Raw genomic sequence first — 18,111 nt, 5'->3', positions numbered from 1 at the left:
AAACCAATAATACCAAACCAGAACATACTTTTTAAAGCATATTTACAGATATTTACAAAATGTCTGTTGCAAGCTCTGACGCTAACTTGCTAATACCTTCCATCTTAAGAGATCATTTTAAGGAAATGTGTCAGCTAGCAGTACCCATCACCTGCTCTCCTAAAAAGGTATCGAATTTGTAGGAGATTCAAAATCCTAAACCAGAGGTAATTGGTAAGAGTATTTATCAGCTCAGATAGATATATTCCGATTGCATGAATTTCTGAGGCTTCTCCCAGCGTAGGGTCTGTGTTAAATAGAAAAATAATGAAAACCCCGTAGGAGAAGTAATCACCAATTACTGACTAATCCATCGTCAGAGGTGTGAGCTCATACTTGTGTGAGCACGGGAGGGCACGTAACAGAAGATTTCCAGAATGATCTAGAAACGGTTGCTTGCACTCTGCCTTCACGTGTGTCCCCTGTAATACTTACATCAGGTGTTTCTGTAGAAATTCAGCTGGTGAATAGGAGAATGCACTTCATGTGGCTGGTGCATGAAACCCCACACTCGTACTTACAGCTTTTGATATGAAGTCATACAATTATACAATGTTTTAATGATAGTCTGTGTTATAGTTTCATATAAATTCAGGAATTCTTAAAATAACAAAAAATTGGCAACACATAAAGGATTGGATTATAGCAGCAGCCTTAAATTTATATGGGACAGTAGTTAGACAGTTTCAAGACCAAGCAAAATTGTTACGTTTATGACTCTTGTCAGGCTTTAATTCAGCAAAATATTTCAGAACTTGCTGAGTTTTAGACACGTACAGAACCCAGATCTCGAGGGCTACATCTTGCTTGTACAACAGTATTTGTCCCCCTGGTCTTCCAGACTAGCAACCCAGAGCTCCTCTTCCGCCTGATAGAGATCAAGGTGCGAAGAGCAGGAACCAGCACCTTCTCCCTGCGCTCGGGACATGGCCAGGGTGGGCTCCCCAGGCCCACGGGGTGCTCACAGCCAAGGCATTTTTGGTTTCATGGCTCTCCTAAGCATAGGGTTCTCCGAAAATTGCATTCTGGGTACCGTGAACAACTGATGTGACTGGAATCCGAATGCTTGGAAGGGTCTGAACTATTGCAATAAGCTGAATTATTCCAGTTTCTAATATCTTTATTTTAATTTGGAAATGGACTTCCATTATTTTCTACCGCTTGGATGCGGCATTTTGCTCACCACAGTCTTACATATGGTCTTACCTAGGAAAACAGTCTGTTCATCTACCTCATCGAAGATCTGCAGAGTTGAGAAGAGACAATACGATCACGCTTTAGAAGAAAATTTTAAAAGTGCTTTGGCGAGCTGTTTCTCTTATCTTTAGTCTAAAATTGAAAGAATCATAGAAGAAAAAAATCCTCATTATTTTTTATGAGGAACACTCTCACTTTTTGTGTCATTCTGGCTGACCTACCAGACCGGGGATTCCATACATTGATTAATTCTGCTTTAGTTCTACCAAATCTACTATAAATCCGATCCAATTGGTTTTAGTTCATGAAATTTATGAGTACTTTTAAAAGTAGAGAAATTACACCTCCTGCATGTGCATCAGCAAATAGTTCTAAATCTTTCCTCTGTGCTGCTGCTGATTTCCCAAATAATAAATATTCCAAAATGGCTTTGGGCTAAACTGTAGCTTCTGAGGTGTTGTGCTCCGCGCTGCGCACTAGTGATTTCCCCAGCGAGGCTGCGGTGTACAAAAGCTTAGTGTTCTTATTCTAAGTGAGTTATTTGACTGTGGGCTTGAGAATTGGTGGTTAGAGCCTCTCATTTAGCCTTGGGCTATGGGCACTGCACTTACATTAATGTGCGTGTGCTGAGAAAGATTGCCCTTAAAGATTGCTGAAGGAAGACGGAGGCTCCTTTAACAGTTTCATTCTCTTGGTTCTTATTATTTTACACTCCTTGCCCCTCTGCCTGGTTAATCTAGCACAATGCCACGTTTAGAAACTTAGAAATAAGGAGGTTTCATTTCCATTCGTTCTTCATCTGATAGAATATTTTAAATTATTAAACAAGCAAGTGAACATTGAGGTCACTCAGTGAGACCAGGGAAGAATGCTCTTCCTTTGGTTGGTTTGAGAAATATTTGTTCCCTACTCTCCTTTTGTAATAAGTACCATCCAAAGCTATTTAATTATTGATCCCGGGGCTCCAGCTGGGATGGAAGTGTGATTTACAAAGCAGGATCAGCAGCTCAGTGACACAATGCTGACGAAAGACAAATGTTAGTCTTGTGTTCTCTCTCTGTGCCTGAGCTTTTGTTTGTTTTTACAGTACTTTGGCTTCTCTTGTCGCGCAGTTCCTCCGAATCTCTTCAATTGTATAGTTCCTTTCTTGGAGCTAGACTAGTAATGTGTTTTGATGTAGTGTAATACTTTAAATAATCATTTCCTAGGGGAAAAAAATGTTGGAGTATTGCAAAATTCAGTGTTGGTCCATTTCCTTGGTATCCAGGGAAGGCATTCTGGGCCATCCCGCCACACCGTTACATCTGCGTGTACTCCTGAAGAGCCAACCTGGAGTAGGTCTTTGTACTGGGAACTGAACTGGCTACAACTGGGAATTGAACTGGCTACAACTTGTCCTGTCGTTACTCTGTTCCCGTGGCTCGCTGGTGCAGACCTGCCGAGAGCCTGCTGGAAAAGAGGAGTACGGCAGGGATTCAATCCGACCGTCAGCAGGCACCTAGAGTTCCTGCTCTCTGTAGGGGAACCACAGAAGACTTTTCTTCACACAGCTTTAGCGGAGTCTGCCATATTCTTATATCTTGGAAACTATCGCTTAGATCCCGTGCAACTAAAAGCAGCAGTTTTTCTATGGGGATGTAAAACATCAGTGTCAGCTGAAAGTAGCCTTGCCTAGCCTGACACAGAAAACATGGCTGGCAACTGGCGGGGGCTGCCGAAAAGATAGTCTCTCCTTTGCTTAACATATGGGGAATGTGTAACAGGAACAGGCCATTTTTATGCAATTAAAAAAGTTATTATTCTTCCTCATCTCCTGGGAAAGCATATTTTTCACTGGGTGAGCTAGACAACAATGGGAAACGCGCTGTGATCCCGTTCTTGGTTCTTTCGGCAGATAATTCCCACACAATTGGACACTGGAGCCATCTTTGCTGCTGCCTGTTTCTGAGCGTTCCTTTCTGCTACACGTGTGCTCCAGGCACCGAGCTCAAAATGGTTTTTTGCTTCCTATCAGCTAAACTGAGATTTTTATCAAAGTGAGCAGTGCATCTATGTACTTTTAGACTGTCCGCAAATCGCTTCATAACTTGCTCAATTACAAGCTTAAGTTTCCGCGGTCTTTCGCTACATGGCACATTCTTCACTTTCTCAGGCTTTATGGTGGCTGCCGCAGCGATCTTTCCTGATGTATCAGTTATACCCCTTCCAGAAAGGGAGGCGTAGCAATAGAGGTGGAGGGGCAAAAGCAGAACAACTGCCCTGTGATTCCAAAGTTTTCCCTGCTTCCCTGGGGAATTCAGGCTGGGCCTCTGCCAATGGAATGGTGTTTGAGCAGTTGGACTCGTGAAGGAGAGGTAAGAAAACCATGCTTCTCCTCAGTCTTCTTACCTATTTCATTTTGGTAAACGCCAGGCTGTTGGGTATTGTGCTGCAGAAGCTGTGGACGTTTTGGCAAAGCCCTCTTAGTGTTTCTGGCATTTGTGGTTTTGTTAAACTTCTGTTTCTGAGACAAACAGGGCTCCAGACTGAAGACCTGCCTCCCGCTGTCACCATTGCTCGTGGCTTTGCACGGGATACGGGACAAATCATTTAAGTCCTGGGGTTTTCTCATTTAGAAAACTGGTATTATACTTTTATGTATATTTTTGTACTTAAATATACATATTTATAAATGTTTCACCTTTGTGGAGGAGAAATGGTTCATAAAAACAAGGTAACACTTGTTTTATGTGATATATTTATCACATTTTTGTGATATATATTTAGCTGCTGGTTTCCTAACCTGCATCTGGATTAGTAATTCCTGTTGCTCCCCGTCACTGTGGTGCTTCTGGGCAGTTGACGTGTACAACGCAACCAGTAACGTTTCACCAGAACACTGGTGAAATGGGTTTGGGGTTTGGTGTTAGTATCCAGAGAGTAAAACGGGACCCTTGCTCTGACTGGTGCTGCTGTTTAAGCTGGAGTGCAGTTGTTCCACCAGCTGTTGAGATCCAAGCTGTTTTCTTTGAAAACTAAGCGATTTTTTTTTAACTCAGAACTGAATTTTGGACCTCGGCCTGTATCTTGGTGAAATAATTCTTCTCAGCGTGCAGCTTTTAGGAACGTCACTGTCCTGTCAGATTTCGGTGTGATAGATGGTCGCATGGTTGGTTTAGGTCCATACACATAAATAATACTCTTTTGACACCTACGATAGCTCCCCTGTCATCTTCTTAAACCACCCTTTATTCCTCCCAATTTATTCCAAATGCATTTTAATTTTGTTGTTGTTGTTGTTCACGTCTATGGTTATCGTCTTCCCTTTTCTCTCTCTTGTGTTTTGCAATTTTATATGCGCTAAACGTTCCATTATATGAGGGCTGCGTCAATGTGCACTGGCACCCCACATAGTCCAGGCAAAAGCAACGGTCGCAGTTATTATTCAAAGCGATTATAAGCAGTACGAAGCCTTTAAAAGAGAGGGTATCTGTCCCCTCTCTTTTTGTGACACGCTATTGTCTTTCCTTTCAGACGCGGCTGTATTTCGGTAATGCTGCATAGATTTTTCAGGGTAGAAGTTACTATACAAACAGTGTTATATGACCTCAAAAATAGCTATAAGCTGCAAAGCTAAATCCAGCTCTAATGAATGAAGTCCGAAAGCTGACAGCATTCACCGATTTCACGGGGCTCCGGATATTTTCTAACAAGAAAATTCATTTCTGAGACTTGTTGACAGAAACACAAGAATGGAGCTGCTGCCTTTGCCTCCACCCACCCCAGCAAAGAGTGGGGGGAGAAAAGCAGCTCTTTATAAATAGCTCTGTTCCTGTCGTATTTGTAAATTCAGTGCTTTTTGTGTCAATGACATCACTCTCTTCTCCATGGCAACTCCCTACGATGTCAAAACTGCAGGGCACCATCAGAGAAAACTTGAACCAGCGAACGAACAGGTTGATTCAAGATGATTTAATTAAGAAATAGTGCAGGGGGTGGGAAACGTGAGCACACAGGATGCCGGCAGCTCCGGAGAGCTTGCATCTGGAATGATCGTCTCCGAAAATTCTGCCCCTTCTCTGCTTTTTTTAAGCGCTTGTCAGGAGGAGGAGGAGGTGGGTGGAAGGCAGGCAGGCATCTTACTCTCCATCTCCGGTGTGTCTGGAGAGAAGCACCACAGGTGACTAAGCAGGAGGAGCACGACTGACTCACTCCTCAGTTATTTTCCCACTCCCCTTCTCTCCCCCCTCCCAGCTTCTCTGTTTGTTTTTTAGCTTTAACCCAACAGCTTGTATTTTTCCCCAGGCCCTGACGAGAAGGAATTAGCAGCAGGCTTGCTTGTTACCTAACGTTCACAAAAATGTGCTTGTGGTTATCCAGGTGAGGAAATAAAAGCCAGCTCTAAAAGCAAGAAAAATGAGTTGTCTCTTGGATACACCACCTTTATGGGGGGGGGGGGGAGAAGGAAAAATGCTTCTCCTTTCTGAGTGTTGTCCAGGAAATACTAAAGTAACTGACATGCCAGGAAACTGTAAGTAACTGGCTTCTTTATCAGACTACCTATGGAAAATACCTAATTGCCTCACTGGCAGCCCTGCTGGTTTGGACTTGATTTCTAAACCGACTGCAGTGGGGGGAAGCGACTTCCCTCGCTGTCTTGATTGCAGAATTGGATTCTGCTGGGTTCCATTTGGGACTCAAGTAGCAGGAACATAATGGTTACATCTGCAGAGTTTCAGCCAGCGTAAACTGTCACTGCTTCAATCAGCTTAATAAATCTGTCCTCATTTACATCCCTGTGAAGTCTAAAGCCTTAGAACAGTTTACCTTCCTCTTTCTGCAGGGTGCCGGCAGAGCCGTTGCTGAAATTTAGCCTGCAGAAGCGTCAACTTGATATTATATTTTGCATTTTTGAAATTGCGTGACATGGACGCGGGCAAGTTATGCCAGATCAGCACAACGCCCGCAGAGTTCTTGTGTCCAGAAAGGGACACCGGAACGCTTCCCGGGCTGATGACCAACACTTCGGTTTGCCTGAGCGATGGAATGACGCTGTATTTGCTGCTCGCGCTCTGCAGTTTGTACCTCCACAGGGCACGGGCGTCTTTAATCTCAGATTGTCAAAGTGCGAGGCTTTGTTATGGCTGCGAACTCCCTCCCCAGCCCGGGGTGAAGCCAAGCCAGCCACCCGCGGATGTCAAGGCTTCGTCGAGGGGAAACGCATGTGTAGTCTTCCTGTACTAGAGCCTCGATTAGTGTCTTGCTCTTGCCTGTTGTGCGAGATGTCACTCAGCCCCAGTCCCGTCCTCTCTGCTGAGATCACACCGTCAGCCCACCCGAAAAAAGGTCCCAGAAAACACCGATTCGCCGCCTTACGGAGCCGTGCTGCCGCTGCGGGGCTGCGGCGAGCTCTCCTCGGCTGTAACCGCAAGCCGTCCGCGGCGTTTGCCCCCCCGCTCGCCCCAGCCCTCCAGCCCTGAGGCCGCTGCACCCCCGCCGCCCCCCGCGGGAGGGGGCGTGGGAGCCGCCCCCCCCCCCCGGCGACGGCAGCGCCCGGTGCCGGGGCTGCGGGACCCCCCCGGGACCGGCCCGAAGAGGCTCCGAGACGAAATTGCTGAGAATTTTTGCCTGAAGCCAGGGATGTTTCCCGTGTGGAAGACAAGCAGCGACCTGCAGTCAGGAGGAAGAAGGGACTGACTTCGCTCCAGAAGCTTTTTTCCCCGACAGCTTCTTGCCAAGGTAAGGCTGAGGGAGGCAGGTGGGCACCGGCGCTCTGAAGGCTAAAATTGGGCTGGCTTCTGAAATTTTTTTTTACCTTCCCGAGCTGTAGAACTGAGATAAACCCCTGGCGCTGCCTTTCTAGGCTGGGAATTTAAATCAGCCAGTTAGAACTAATTTTCCGAGCTCTGAAGACGTAAAAAAGGGGAGAGGGGGATGCTTTTACCACTGCCTCTTGCCTGCCTGCGTTCCAGCAGGGAGTAAATGCTGCTGACCGTGCTTCTAAATCACACGCTTAAATAGTAGAATGATGGGCGTTGTAGGAACAGTGGGTGAATAAAGGTAAAATTTAGTAAATATACGTGAGCATATGGTTTATTAGTTTTATTTAGTGCTTTTAAATATCGATAGAGTATGTGTTGTTCTGTAGGAGGCAAAATGAAGATGGTTCCTGCCTTGGGAACTTGAACTCAAAGGTTTTTAATAGGCTTGGTTTGAAGAAATGCTATTGAAACAAGAGCAAGGAGATAGGATATTTTTTCCATCTATTTGATGCACCTGAACAACCAGTTTATCACTGCTGAAAACTGTTTGTGGAAAGGCCAGAAAGTAGTAGAGAGCTCCTTGTCCCAGCTGCAGGCAACCTGTTTGAAGAGCTTTATTTAAGGTAGGACAAAAATACTTTGAATGTAGAGAGATGGCTCTGGAGAAAAACTGGTGAGTAACGTCTGAAAAATCTTTTATCATCAGTATCCCCTCCGCTCCAGTATAAACCAGAACCTGAAACTCCTCCTAGTTGGGAACCCTCCAGACTGAGAATTGTATGCTTAGGTTGTGGTGTATAAATTATAGTCCTTGATTAAAGTACAGCTGAGCACGAATCTTCTAAAGGTGCTGGGGCCATTAAGGAATGCACTTGCTGAGCCTGGAAGCGCAGGGGAGAGTGGAGGCGTGAGTCTACGCTTTCTCCTTGCATGCTAATTCATCTCGTGCTTGTGTGCAGTTCCATTTCGCTCTTGGAAAAGGAATCAAAAAGCATAAAACATCTTATGTTTAGGGAAGTAAGTGTAGTTAGTAAACTTTTGCACCCAAAGCTGAGGAGGAAAAAGCCTTGTCGAGTCTGAGCGAAGTGATATCAAAATGATCCCTGACTTGTTGCCTCCCCTTCTCTTCCCTGTGCCGGGCGAGGAACGGAGTGATGCCGAGCAGTTGGGCCCGGGGAAGGGTTACCTGTGCCCGGCGTTCAGGCAGGGGACGACGGCCAGGAGCGGGTTTGGTGCCAGCAGCCGCTGCGTAACTTTGTGCTGTCTCGGCAGCGGGCTTTGCCAGGCGCTGGAGCAGTTAATGCAGTTGGATGCTGTTGCTGCAGTTTGATTCCGCTTTGTAGGAAGAGTTGAGATGAGGAAATTCCTGCCAACTTCACAGTCGGGAGTCATCAGTTCTGCCTCTGACACTTGGGGAACATGAATGAATAACTCTTAAAACATTAATCCAGGGCAGCTTCCAAGAATCCTGTGTTCTGAAGTCTAGAATACATTGTGATCTGATTCATTACCCAGGGACAGCCAAGGCTTTGAAGAGGTGTTTATCCAGTGTGTGTGGACACGCTGAAACTTCAAACTCCCAAAGAAAACCTGCCTTGGCAACTTTTAATGGTGTCTTTGGAGAGGAGAGGTGCAACATCAGAGGGCAGGGGAGCAACGCACGTGCAAGCAAGGCTGGAGAGGAGCAGGGAAAGCCGAGAGGAGCAGCAGGGGCACCGTGCCGTGGGCTGGCGCGCGGGACAGCAGCAGCGAGGGTTTTGGGGGGATGGAAGATGCTGGCGCTTTTGGCAGCGTCACTTGGCATCGGTTTAAACTGGAATTCTGCATAACCAGTGTTAACCACCATATTATCTTCCACGTGATGGTTCTTTGCTTTCGTAAAATCTTCTATTTCTTTTTGCCGATAGGATTTGGTGGGACAGGGGGCTTTTGAAGTTCCTGAGAGAACTGTGGCAGGAGGGATAAATAGGAAGAAGCAAATGATACTACTTTAGAATACAAAGCTTAGCAAGCTAGATAAAGGTGATCCTAATTGAGGAGGAGGATTGGTATTTAATTAAAACTGCTGCTAAAAACCAGGCTCTTAGTAGTAAAATAAATAATAGCAGGACATGAGTAATTCCTCTTGGGGGAATGTCAGAGACAAAATTACACTAATGTAATAATAAAAGGGGCGTGTGTGCAATTGCTCAGAGGAATAGTAACAGGATGGAATGATTTTTCACTGTTGAGAAGTTCAAACGCGGTTCAAGTCAGAAGGGACCGAAACCTGTGAAAGCAGAGGCTCCTCGGGGCTCTCGGGCCGTTTCAGGAGGCAGAGATGTCGGAGCCACTGAACCCGCCGTTGATGCTGCACTTGGCAATCCCAGCAGAGGCGGGGGATCGAGCTCCTGCTCTGCTTTAGCAAACGACGGCGAGTGAAGCGTGTCGCTTGCACTCCCGCTGCTCAGCCGGTGTGTTTTCAGTGAATTAAAAATAAGCATTTCAGGCCCAGACTTAGGACAGCTGAGCCATGTGTCATGCATCTGGATGCAAGAAAGGACGTTAACCCATCTTTTGCTTCCTTATTTCCCTCCCACCCCTCATTTCTAATCGTGAAATCATTTCAGAGCTGTCTGCATTCCTCAGGCTGTGATGCCCATTCTAGTAAGGTGGTTAAATAGCGTAAACTCATTAACCATTCTCAGCTGAGTAATATGGAGTGACATAACATAATTTCTTTTCCATAGCTGTCTTGCATAATGCTGCCCTTCAGTTTTTGTTGCTCTTTCCATTTCCATCCTTTTCATTTCTATGACGTCCATCTGTTTACCAGACAAGGTTTAGAAAAAAAAAATAAAAATAATAATCCCAGAATACAAAAAGGAAAAACCACACAAATGAGCATAAAGGGGATTTAACAAAGAACAGAGGTATTGGGACACTGGAGTGAGAACTGCTGTTGCCCCAGGCAGGCAAGCGAGAGAAGATCCTGGAGACTCGGGGACCAGAAAAGCAGGTCGTAGAACGCTCTTCTCTTTATTTTCTTCCTCCTTTCCTCCCCCCTTACCCCAAACTGGAAAAAGAACCAACCAACCACCTCCCCATCCACAAAAACACAACCAACCACCCTGGAACAGTTGGCATTCTGGCTGTCGGAAAGCTGTCTTGGTTGCAAGGACTGGCATGCCCTGATGTAGTCGGTTGTTGGTCACAAAACTTCCTAAAACAAAAAAAAGAATTCATGTTCCTCTGGACTTGCTTAAAGTCTAACAAGGAATCGAACTGCTTCAACCAAAGAGCGCTTTGGAAACAGTTGAGTGATGTGTTTTTCCTCCTGCAGGTTGCCAAGGGGAAGGGAGAAGGTCTTGGGCATCTCCCAGACACTCAGGTTGCCGTTTGCAACAGCAGAGCTTTGCAGGAAACAAGCACGGCCCCAAAAAACCCAAGTTGAGTCAAAGGAGAGTAAGGTAGTAGTGGTTTGTGGTAGACGGAAGGTAGTTCGTAGTCTGCTCCGACGAATCGTGGTGTAGCCAGACTACAGCTCCGAGCAGTGCCCTTTCTAGTGGGGACCCAGCTGAGGTCCCGCAGGCAGGGGCCAGGGGCAGGTGTCCTGCCGATGCGATGGGGAGGTACTCGAAACACCACTGTGTAAAAAAGATGTTGAAGTTCTTAAAACGAAACACACTGTAGTTTCTGCAGAGACAAGTGTCTCTATGAACTGATAATGTCAACTTGACGGCTCTGAGCTCAATTGTTTTTTCCCCTGAGAATCTGGTTAAATTGGGCTGTCTGTAGTGTCAGTGTTATCTTACCGATGGCCTTCTGGTTTTCTGACTTTCCTCTCTGCAGTGCCTTATAAAGAGCTATATTTCTTTTCAGTTTTCTGTACTCTTGCCTTTTTCATTGAGATGAAAATTTCCATAGATCTCACTTGCTAATCTCTTCTATATGTGATGGTATTCCTGTTGCTGTGTCCGGAAGACAGCGCTAAATAGGCTGCAGAGCCTTGGCTGTGTTGCTAAAAGGGTACGGATCAACCGCTGTCCCCCCTGATGCGTTGAGGGTATGTTTTTTTTCTCACCGGTGCCAACCTTTGAGTCTTCCTTCAAAGCTGTGACTTCTCAAGACAGAGCGGGGCCTGGGGGTCTTTCCCAGCGGAGCTGAAGAGCCGAGATGGGGAGAACTGGTATGAAAGTCTTTGCTTAATCTGGACCAGGAACAGAGGAGTTAATGTCTGTAGTGGCCAGAAGGCACTACACAGAGCTTAAAATAACCAAGATCAGGATAATTTGGCTTTAAAAACCATCTGGGGTTTGATTCAGTGCTCATTAAAATTCATAGTAGCCTTATGATTGGCTTCTGGAAGAATTAAGCAGGGTGTTACACTTTATAATGAGTACTTTGGGCCTTGTCCAAGAAAGTACATAAATGCATACAATAATGTCAGAAATTAACTTCTTTTCCTGTAACATCCAGCTTACAATAAGACTCTTTTTAGGACTTGTGGAAGCCAGTGAAAAAAACCTCTGGTTTCCAAGGGACGTTGGATTGGATCTGAAGAACAGATGTTCCAGCTGACTCTGGAAAGAAGTCTCTCTGGGCAAGTCATCGCTGAGCCGTTCATGCTACGGCAAGCTGTCCAGTTTGGGTACGCGCATAATTAATTTGCAGAAATTGGAGCTCCCGAGCGTGTAGTGAGAGGTGTGGAGAACCAGCTTGCAAACCTAGATGCTGTTAGGGAATATCTGGGCCATAAAATGAAAAATGCACGCTGCGTTTATTCCATTAGAAACCCCAATGTGTAAAGTAATGTCACGAGCAGTTTAGATCTTGTACCACCTCATCAACCGTAGGTGACGTTGGTAAACAAGATGCTCCTGTTTGCGACTGCTACTGAGGAAACTTGCTGATTTCTGACAGTTTATTATAAAATACGTGCTGTTTGGTGTTAACAGAGAAGAAAATACTAGTTCTGCAGCTTCCTCCCAAATCAGGAATTTGCAGAGCTCTTTGAGCTTTTGTGTTCTCTTCCAAGTTCTAAATATGTTCTCCCTAAGCTTCTGCAAAAACCCAGCCTGAGTGACGTAAAGCTGAGCCAATAACTTATTTAAAGAACATTACCATTTATTTCTGTGTCATTTAAAGGCAAGTGTTTAAAACAGTCGCTTAGAACTCGGGGTCACCTAAATTATCTGGCTACTTCTAATTTGTGGTCTGTGACCCCCTTCACAATGCGTTGTGGCTGTTCTTGGGCTGAGAGAGGCTGTTTGTTGAAGGAAGGAACCGAAAGAATCTTCCAGATGACTCCCCGAGTATTTCTGTAGGGAATCTTTGCTTAAGTTCTGGGGCACAACTGCTAGCCAGGCTTTCAGTTTTCATCAAAGTTCTGAAGAACAAAACAAGAAAATGCTCATTTTGAGCCTTAACCAGCATTTGTTTCTAAAGGTCACATGTGGAAATGAACTAAGTTAATACTTTTTTAATTTGAATGCGTTTCTCTGAATTCATTTATTTATAGAATTTATTTGGCACTCCAGAGAGCACATGAACAAGAAATGTGGTTTCGAATGAGCAGTTTGATGAATGATGATTAAGTAGAAGGTTAACAGAATTTTTTTGCTGATTTTTCTGATGCCGTCTTCAGAATCTCTAGATCTGCAGAACAGGAGACACACCATTTTATTTACAACTTAAATGGCTATGCCTTATGTTGCTCCTTTCTTAACTTCTTTAATAATTATTATTACTCAGAATCTGGACAGTTCCTTTAATTTTTTGTCTGTCTGTCTCAGTGGATTAGTTTCTGGTGTTACCTTGAAGAGGATTCTGGTTCCATTGTTCCCCTGTGGTTTCGCTCCTCGGAGCAGCCAGCAGGACCCAGACTTGTTCCAAAGGCAGGACATTTATTACGGTTGCAGCCACACGCCGGCAGGTCCGTGTGCTCGGGCAGACCCCGTGACTGTTCCATTTGGACTCCATCAATCAGGCAGTAGGGTTTTGGTGTAAAAATGTTCTTACAACACCAGAAAGAGCCAGCATGCTGCAGTCCTTTGTAACACGCGTTGCCCGACCGTGCGCACGTTTTCGTTTCTCATTGTGGAAACTGGCAGCGTTAATAGTTGCGCAAATGTTGTGGGTAGTTTTGAATTATTGTTTTTAATGGAGCAAATGGTGGTTGGAAGCTTCATCGCAAGGCCACCGGCCTGTGTTCTGCTGAAACGGGGTGCCCCAGAGCAACCAGCGCCTGATTCTGTCTTACGCTAGTATTTAGGCTATCGGAAATTGCAGCCTGAATGAAGACTGGAGGAGAGAGCTGAGGATAAAGAAAGTAAAGGCTTCTCTACTATCAGCAAAGACCCCAGATCACTCTTGGCGGAGGCAGCAATTAACAACTTTTTCTCTTTCCTCTGTTGTAGCAGTTAGCGCACAAGACGAGGATGTCACAGCTAACGTATTTTTCTACACCCTACAAATAAATCTCTTACGCGGTGATTATAACCATTAAATCCTTTGCAACCCATCCTGTGGGCTCGGGTGCATTCCCAGCTCGTGGCGATGAGGGAAACGGAGGGTACGGTATTCTGACGGGCTTGTCTCGGTGGCAGAACGAGAAGGCCCGGTTCCTGCCTTGCGGGCTGCTGGGTCGTGGCGGCACGACTGCGTGGCCGAGCTGTGTGCCAGGCTGCTGAACCAATCCGAGCTGAGAAAGAAATTAAATATTAATGGAAGAAAAATGGAATAGCCAGGTTTAACCCTTCATCTACCTCCTGTTCCCTTTAAAAGCGCGAGTTTTTTGATGCAAGTAGTCGCACTGATTAGCGGCGTGGCGTGTTCTGCCGGCGGCTGTATGGTTATACCAGCACAACTGGGGGAAATGGAAGCGCGAACGAGCGGCACGCAGCCCGCCCAAACGCCGGGTCCGGCCTCAGGGACTGCAGGGGATTCGAGATAAATTCCGGATACTGCGGAGGGCAGTTGTTCCCAGCCTCCGCAAGTGGGATGGAGCCTCCTCTGCCGCGCGGAGCCACGTGGCTGCAGTTTGACGAGCACAAGCTCCAGCCCTCAAATTATTCCGGGCTCTTGAGAGCTGGGTTTGAACGTACCCAGAGGTAGAGCGTGACTAATAACAGCAAATGGTGTTAGACTTTTGCTACCGTTATTTTAGCCACTAGGAATTCTCTGGATTCTGGTTAATGCTTTTGCAATAGCTGCCTGACCTAGTTATTCTGAGCAGAAGCTGTAGTCTGTATTCTCTGCTGTCAGCCGGGGATTTCAATCTGCATTTCTATAGCATCTTTAAGGATCGCAGCACGCTTGGAGAAAAAAAAAAAAAAAAAGGCCAACAGATTAAGCCGCCTCTGTTCTGTGGGAGTTAAGCATTGTCACAGTCATTTTACCAGCGTGCAAAATGACTTTCCCAAGGTGACCTGGCGAAGCTGTGGAAAAGGGAGGCTGCCCTGACCTTCTGCGGCAGCGTTGCCGTCGCAGGAGATGGCCCCGACTCTTGCGGGAAGCAGCAGATACACCTTTTGTAGAGGGTGGCACAGACTTGTCTGGTGGAGCATGACGTTACTTCTATTATAACCTAACAGGTCTGTGAATTTTTGCAAGTAAAAAGATCTGGAAGAAGTGCGCGATGGCTGGGATCCAAGCTGCATTGATATTATCTGCAGGGAATGTCTACCAAGCCACAGGAATTTAACCAGTAGCAAAACAGCGTGTGCTGTGTTCAGGTGATCCTCTCGAGATTTAGGTTCAACTGCTCATCACTGGGAGTTAAAATTTTTTAAAGAGAGCGTGCTGTTCTCTTCCTGTCTTTAAGCTTAATCCGCTTTCTTGCGGATGTGCTCAGCTCGTGCTGCTCCTGTTCTCAGGCCGGTGGGACTCGCAGGTCCCCGTGCTCCGCCATCGGAGCTGCCTGGCCCGGGAGAGCCTGGCTGTCATTCTGCCCTGCTGCCGATCAGAGCCTGGAGCAGCACAAATTTCCTTCTTTCGTGTCACCCAGCACGTGCTGTGTTTGGCGTACGGTGAAGAGGGACGCCAGGGACTGCGCTGCCCTGCCACAGGTGAGCGTGGGGACGTGTCCTCATCTCTAACAGCGTGCAGTGCACTGGCAGAGGTGATGAACTTGCTAAACCGACTTCCAGTTCTTCAGCTCCGGTGCTATATTTTTTGGGGGTTTGTTTTGAACCGGGACGAAAAAATGGAAGCTGGGCGAGACTGTAGACCTTGGAGACGCTTAGACGCGCACCGAATGAGCTCGTGCAGTGGGCGTGCTGATGGGGCTTTGTCCTGCTGGGATCTCCAGGACACTGCCTTGATAACGTCAGCGACGCAGAGCAAGCAGGAGGAGAACCCTAACATTAGAGCAAGCGATCCAGATAGCGCTCTCTGGAAATTTTCTGCCCACCTCTGAATGCAATAGCCCCGGGGAAAGGTAGCTAAAATGTAAGCACTTATTTAAAGCGAAACTGCCTCTGGATTGCTCCCTCCTTATCTCCAGTCCTGGCTAATGTCATGTGTTGATTATGAGACTTGCAGAGTCGATTCCTATCTGATGTTTCCTCCCACCAGTTGATGCTGATGCTTTGTGAATTTGCAACACACCCTTTCTCCTAGTGACCCCTTCGTCCCAATTGCCGGTGTATTTTTCACTTCCCTGGCCAGCTTACTCTGGATTTCAAGAGCCATGAAAGAGGAGAGGGACCACGCTGCTTTGATGGAAGAGCATTTGTGCCTTCTAGCAAATCCCCGAGCTCAGAGGAGCCCTGCTAGAAGGTCTGCCTCTGAACCACAGCCCAGCTCCATGGCTGGAACAGACTTAGTTCTTACTGGGATTCCCTGAACACAGCCGATCTACTGTGCCTCGGTACTGGGCTTCTCCTGGAGGCTTTGTTGATGCAGGTTCCCAAGTACATTTCTCCTGGCTTGAGGCTGAAACAAGACATCGTGTATGGTAGAGTTGGCCTTGGTGTCTCTAACGTTATTTTTTTTTTAAGGTTAGAAGTGCCCTGTCTTGCCTTTTGGGATGGTAAAACATTGAAAAGGCTTTTTCTCACACAAAATTTTGCTCCGGTGGAGATGAAATGGCCTTAAATGGAATCTATTGCAGCAACAGCTCAGGACGTGAGGTGCTGGTGCCTTCCTGACGCAGTGACGTGGATGGGCAGGGTGAGAAAAGCGGCGAGATCAGCAGTTTTGATCTGAAATTTGTTACGCTTTGTGTCTGGGGAGGGGACACGGAGCACAGGATGGCCTTTGCTGTGTAGATAAATGGGGCAGTCTGCGACGCAGGCGTTTAGGCAATGCACCCTGCAGCGCTTCTGGCTTGCCAGCCGTGGCTGCCATGGCCAAGACAGACGGGACCTGAATGAGCAGCGCAGAGCACAGCAGCCGTAGGAGTGGGGTGTGGATGCGTGTGTTTATATAAATGTGTGAGTATAATTATTTATATTATCTTGTGCAACTCTCTAGGTAAGAAGGGAGCAGTGGGCAGGGAAGGAGCAGCGAAACATTTCATAAAGGGACAATTGCTAAAGGGGAAAATTAGAGATGTAGCACTTTTACCGGGAGATTTTTCTTCCAAGTGTGTGGGACTGCCAGGACCAAACTTGTGAATAGAAAGACTGGAAAGTGTTCTAATTTTTCATTGAGATTGTAGGCAGCGGAGGTTCACACCAACCCAAAGCTGCCGTGGCTTCATCTAAGCTTGTGTCTTGACAAGTAAAATCAGGCTCTTCCATTTCTAAAGAACTTGCGTCTTGTTCTAGAAGACTGTCTTAGCATGTAAGCCCAGGAAACGTAATACTTATGCAAACCTGAAGGCAGTTCCAAGCCTGGGTGACTCCTTGTAGAATATAAATGACGTTTCTCTGTGATGCTCCCAAAGCTATTGTCGTGTAGACGACTCCTGTCCGACTGGCACATCAGCAAAGCGCAGACGCAGCAGGTGACGATGACGGCTTGCACTCGCCGTGCTGTTTCCTCCACACCTAGCAAGATTATCCTCTGTTCCCTCATCTCTGCTCCTCCACCACGCTGCTTCTGCCTCGTGTCGTTCCAGTCTTTTTGGAGAAAGAATGCCGTCCCCCTCTCGATTGTAGTCTGTTGTTCACTACTATTAACGTGAACTTCCCTTTTTTTGATTACGTCTGCGTATGGGGCCTGTCCTGTAGGAGCCAAGCTAATCCCCAGACAGAAAGGAACCTGGCTAACTTTATTTCCTATACCCTCGGGACGCTGCTGAGAGGTAACAGGCAGGAAACCTCCGTCTCTCTGCAGGCTCTGGCAGGCAAGGACCTGCCGCGCAGTGGAGAAGCGGTGACTGCGCTTTTGGGAAGGAGCCTGCCACGACTTAGCTAGCAGGTCTGGAAATGGGGGCTATGAACCTCCCACCACCAGCTGAAATGCCAGGGTTTCCTTTACGTTCTCTGTATGAACCCCAGTTCTTCTCCTTCTCCGTAGTATTCTTGTAGATCCCGTGTGTTCCAGCTAGATCTGCAACTCTGGGTGTTGTGCAAAGATACCGCAGCCTCGTTAGGCGGGATGAATAGCTAGGAAGGAAAACGGGAATGGGGGAACGTGGCTAAAAGGTCGCTGGGCTGGCCCACCTCTGCTGGGTGAGCCACTCCCGGCAGAAACGGTGACAGCCTAATGATTATTTGTCGCGTGCCGTTCATTTGTTTATTTTAAGGGCAGTTCAACAAAACCAACGTTTGAAAAAAAAATTTAAAAAGAACATAGGGTGGATTTTTAAGGGGTGGATTTTTAAGGCTTTTATCTCTGCTCTTTGGCCCTAAAAATATCTTAGGGTTAAGCCGGCATTGTTAGTGGTGGGGAGAGGCCAAGAATCCTCTTTATTTGCAGAGGAGCGAGAGCAGCTGATGGGTTTGCTGACATGGACTCTGCCCCGTCCTGGGCTGTAATCCCCACAGTGTCCCCCGACGATGCCCCCTTCCAGCTGTGCCCACCCCCTGTGCTGGAGCTGGTGTCCTGCCGAACGCGTGTCGCTCGTGGAAGCGTCCGTTTCCGGGAGTCGGTGAACCCCGCGGCAGGGCACGGGCAGCGCAACAGGATCGCGGGGTGATGCTGGGCTTCCGACCTCGCAGCCCTGACTCACGCCCGGCGACAGGGGAAGGGCAGAAGCGCCCGG

General features: G+C 46.9%; 1 protein-coding gene across 2 annotated transcripts in view; it reads left to right on the top strand.

Moving 5' to 3' along the window:
• The first annotated feature begins 6,874 nt into the window (after positions 1 to 6,874).
• PAK6 (p21 (RAC1) activated kinase 6) overlaps positions 6,875 to 18,111 on the top strand; it is a 38,452-nt gene continuing 27,215 nt past the window's right edge. The window contains exon 1 of one of the 2 annotated variants that reach the window (XM_054198753.1): positions 6,875 to 6,954. The gene's annotated coding sequence lies outside the window, so the exon portion shown is untranslated. Of the gene's footprint in view, positions 6,955 to 16,255; positions 16,394 to 18,111 lie in introns of those variants that run through there. The other variant, XM_054198752.1, reaches the window with a different exon arrangement.

The sequence above is a fragment of the Rissa tridactyla genome, chromosome 4, assembly GCF_028500815.1.
Source record: "Rissa tridactyla isolate bRisTri1 chromosome 4, bRisTri1.patW.cur.20221130, whole genome shotgun sequence".
Taxonomy (NCBI): Eukaryota; Metazoa; Chordata; class Aves; order Charadriiformes; family Laridae; genus Rissa; species Rissa tridactyla.
This window is presented reverse-complemented; position numbering and strand designations above follow the sequence as displayed.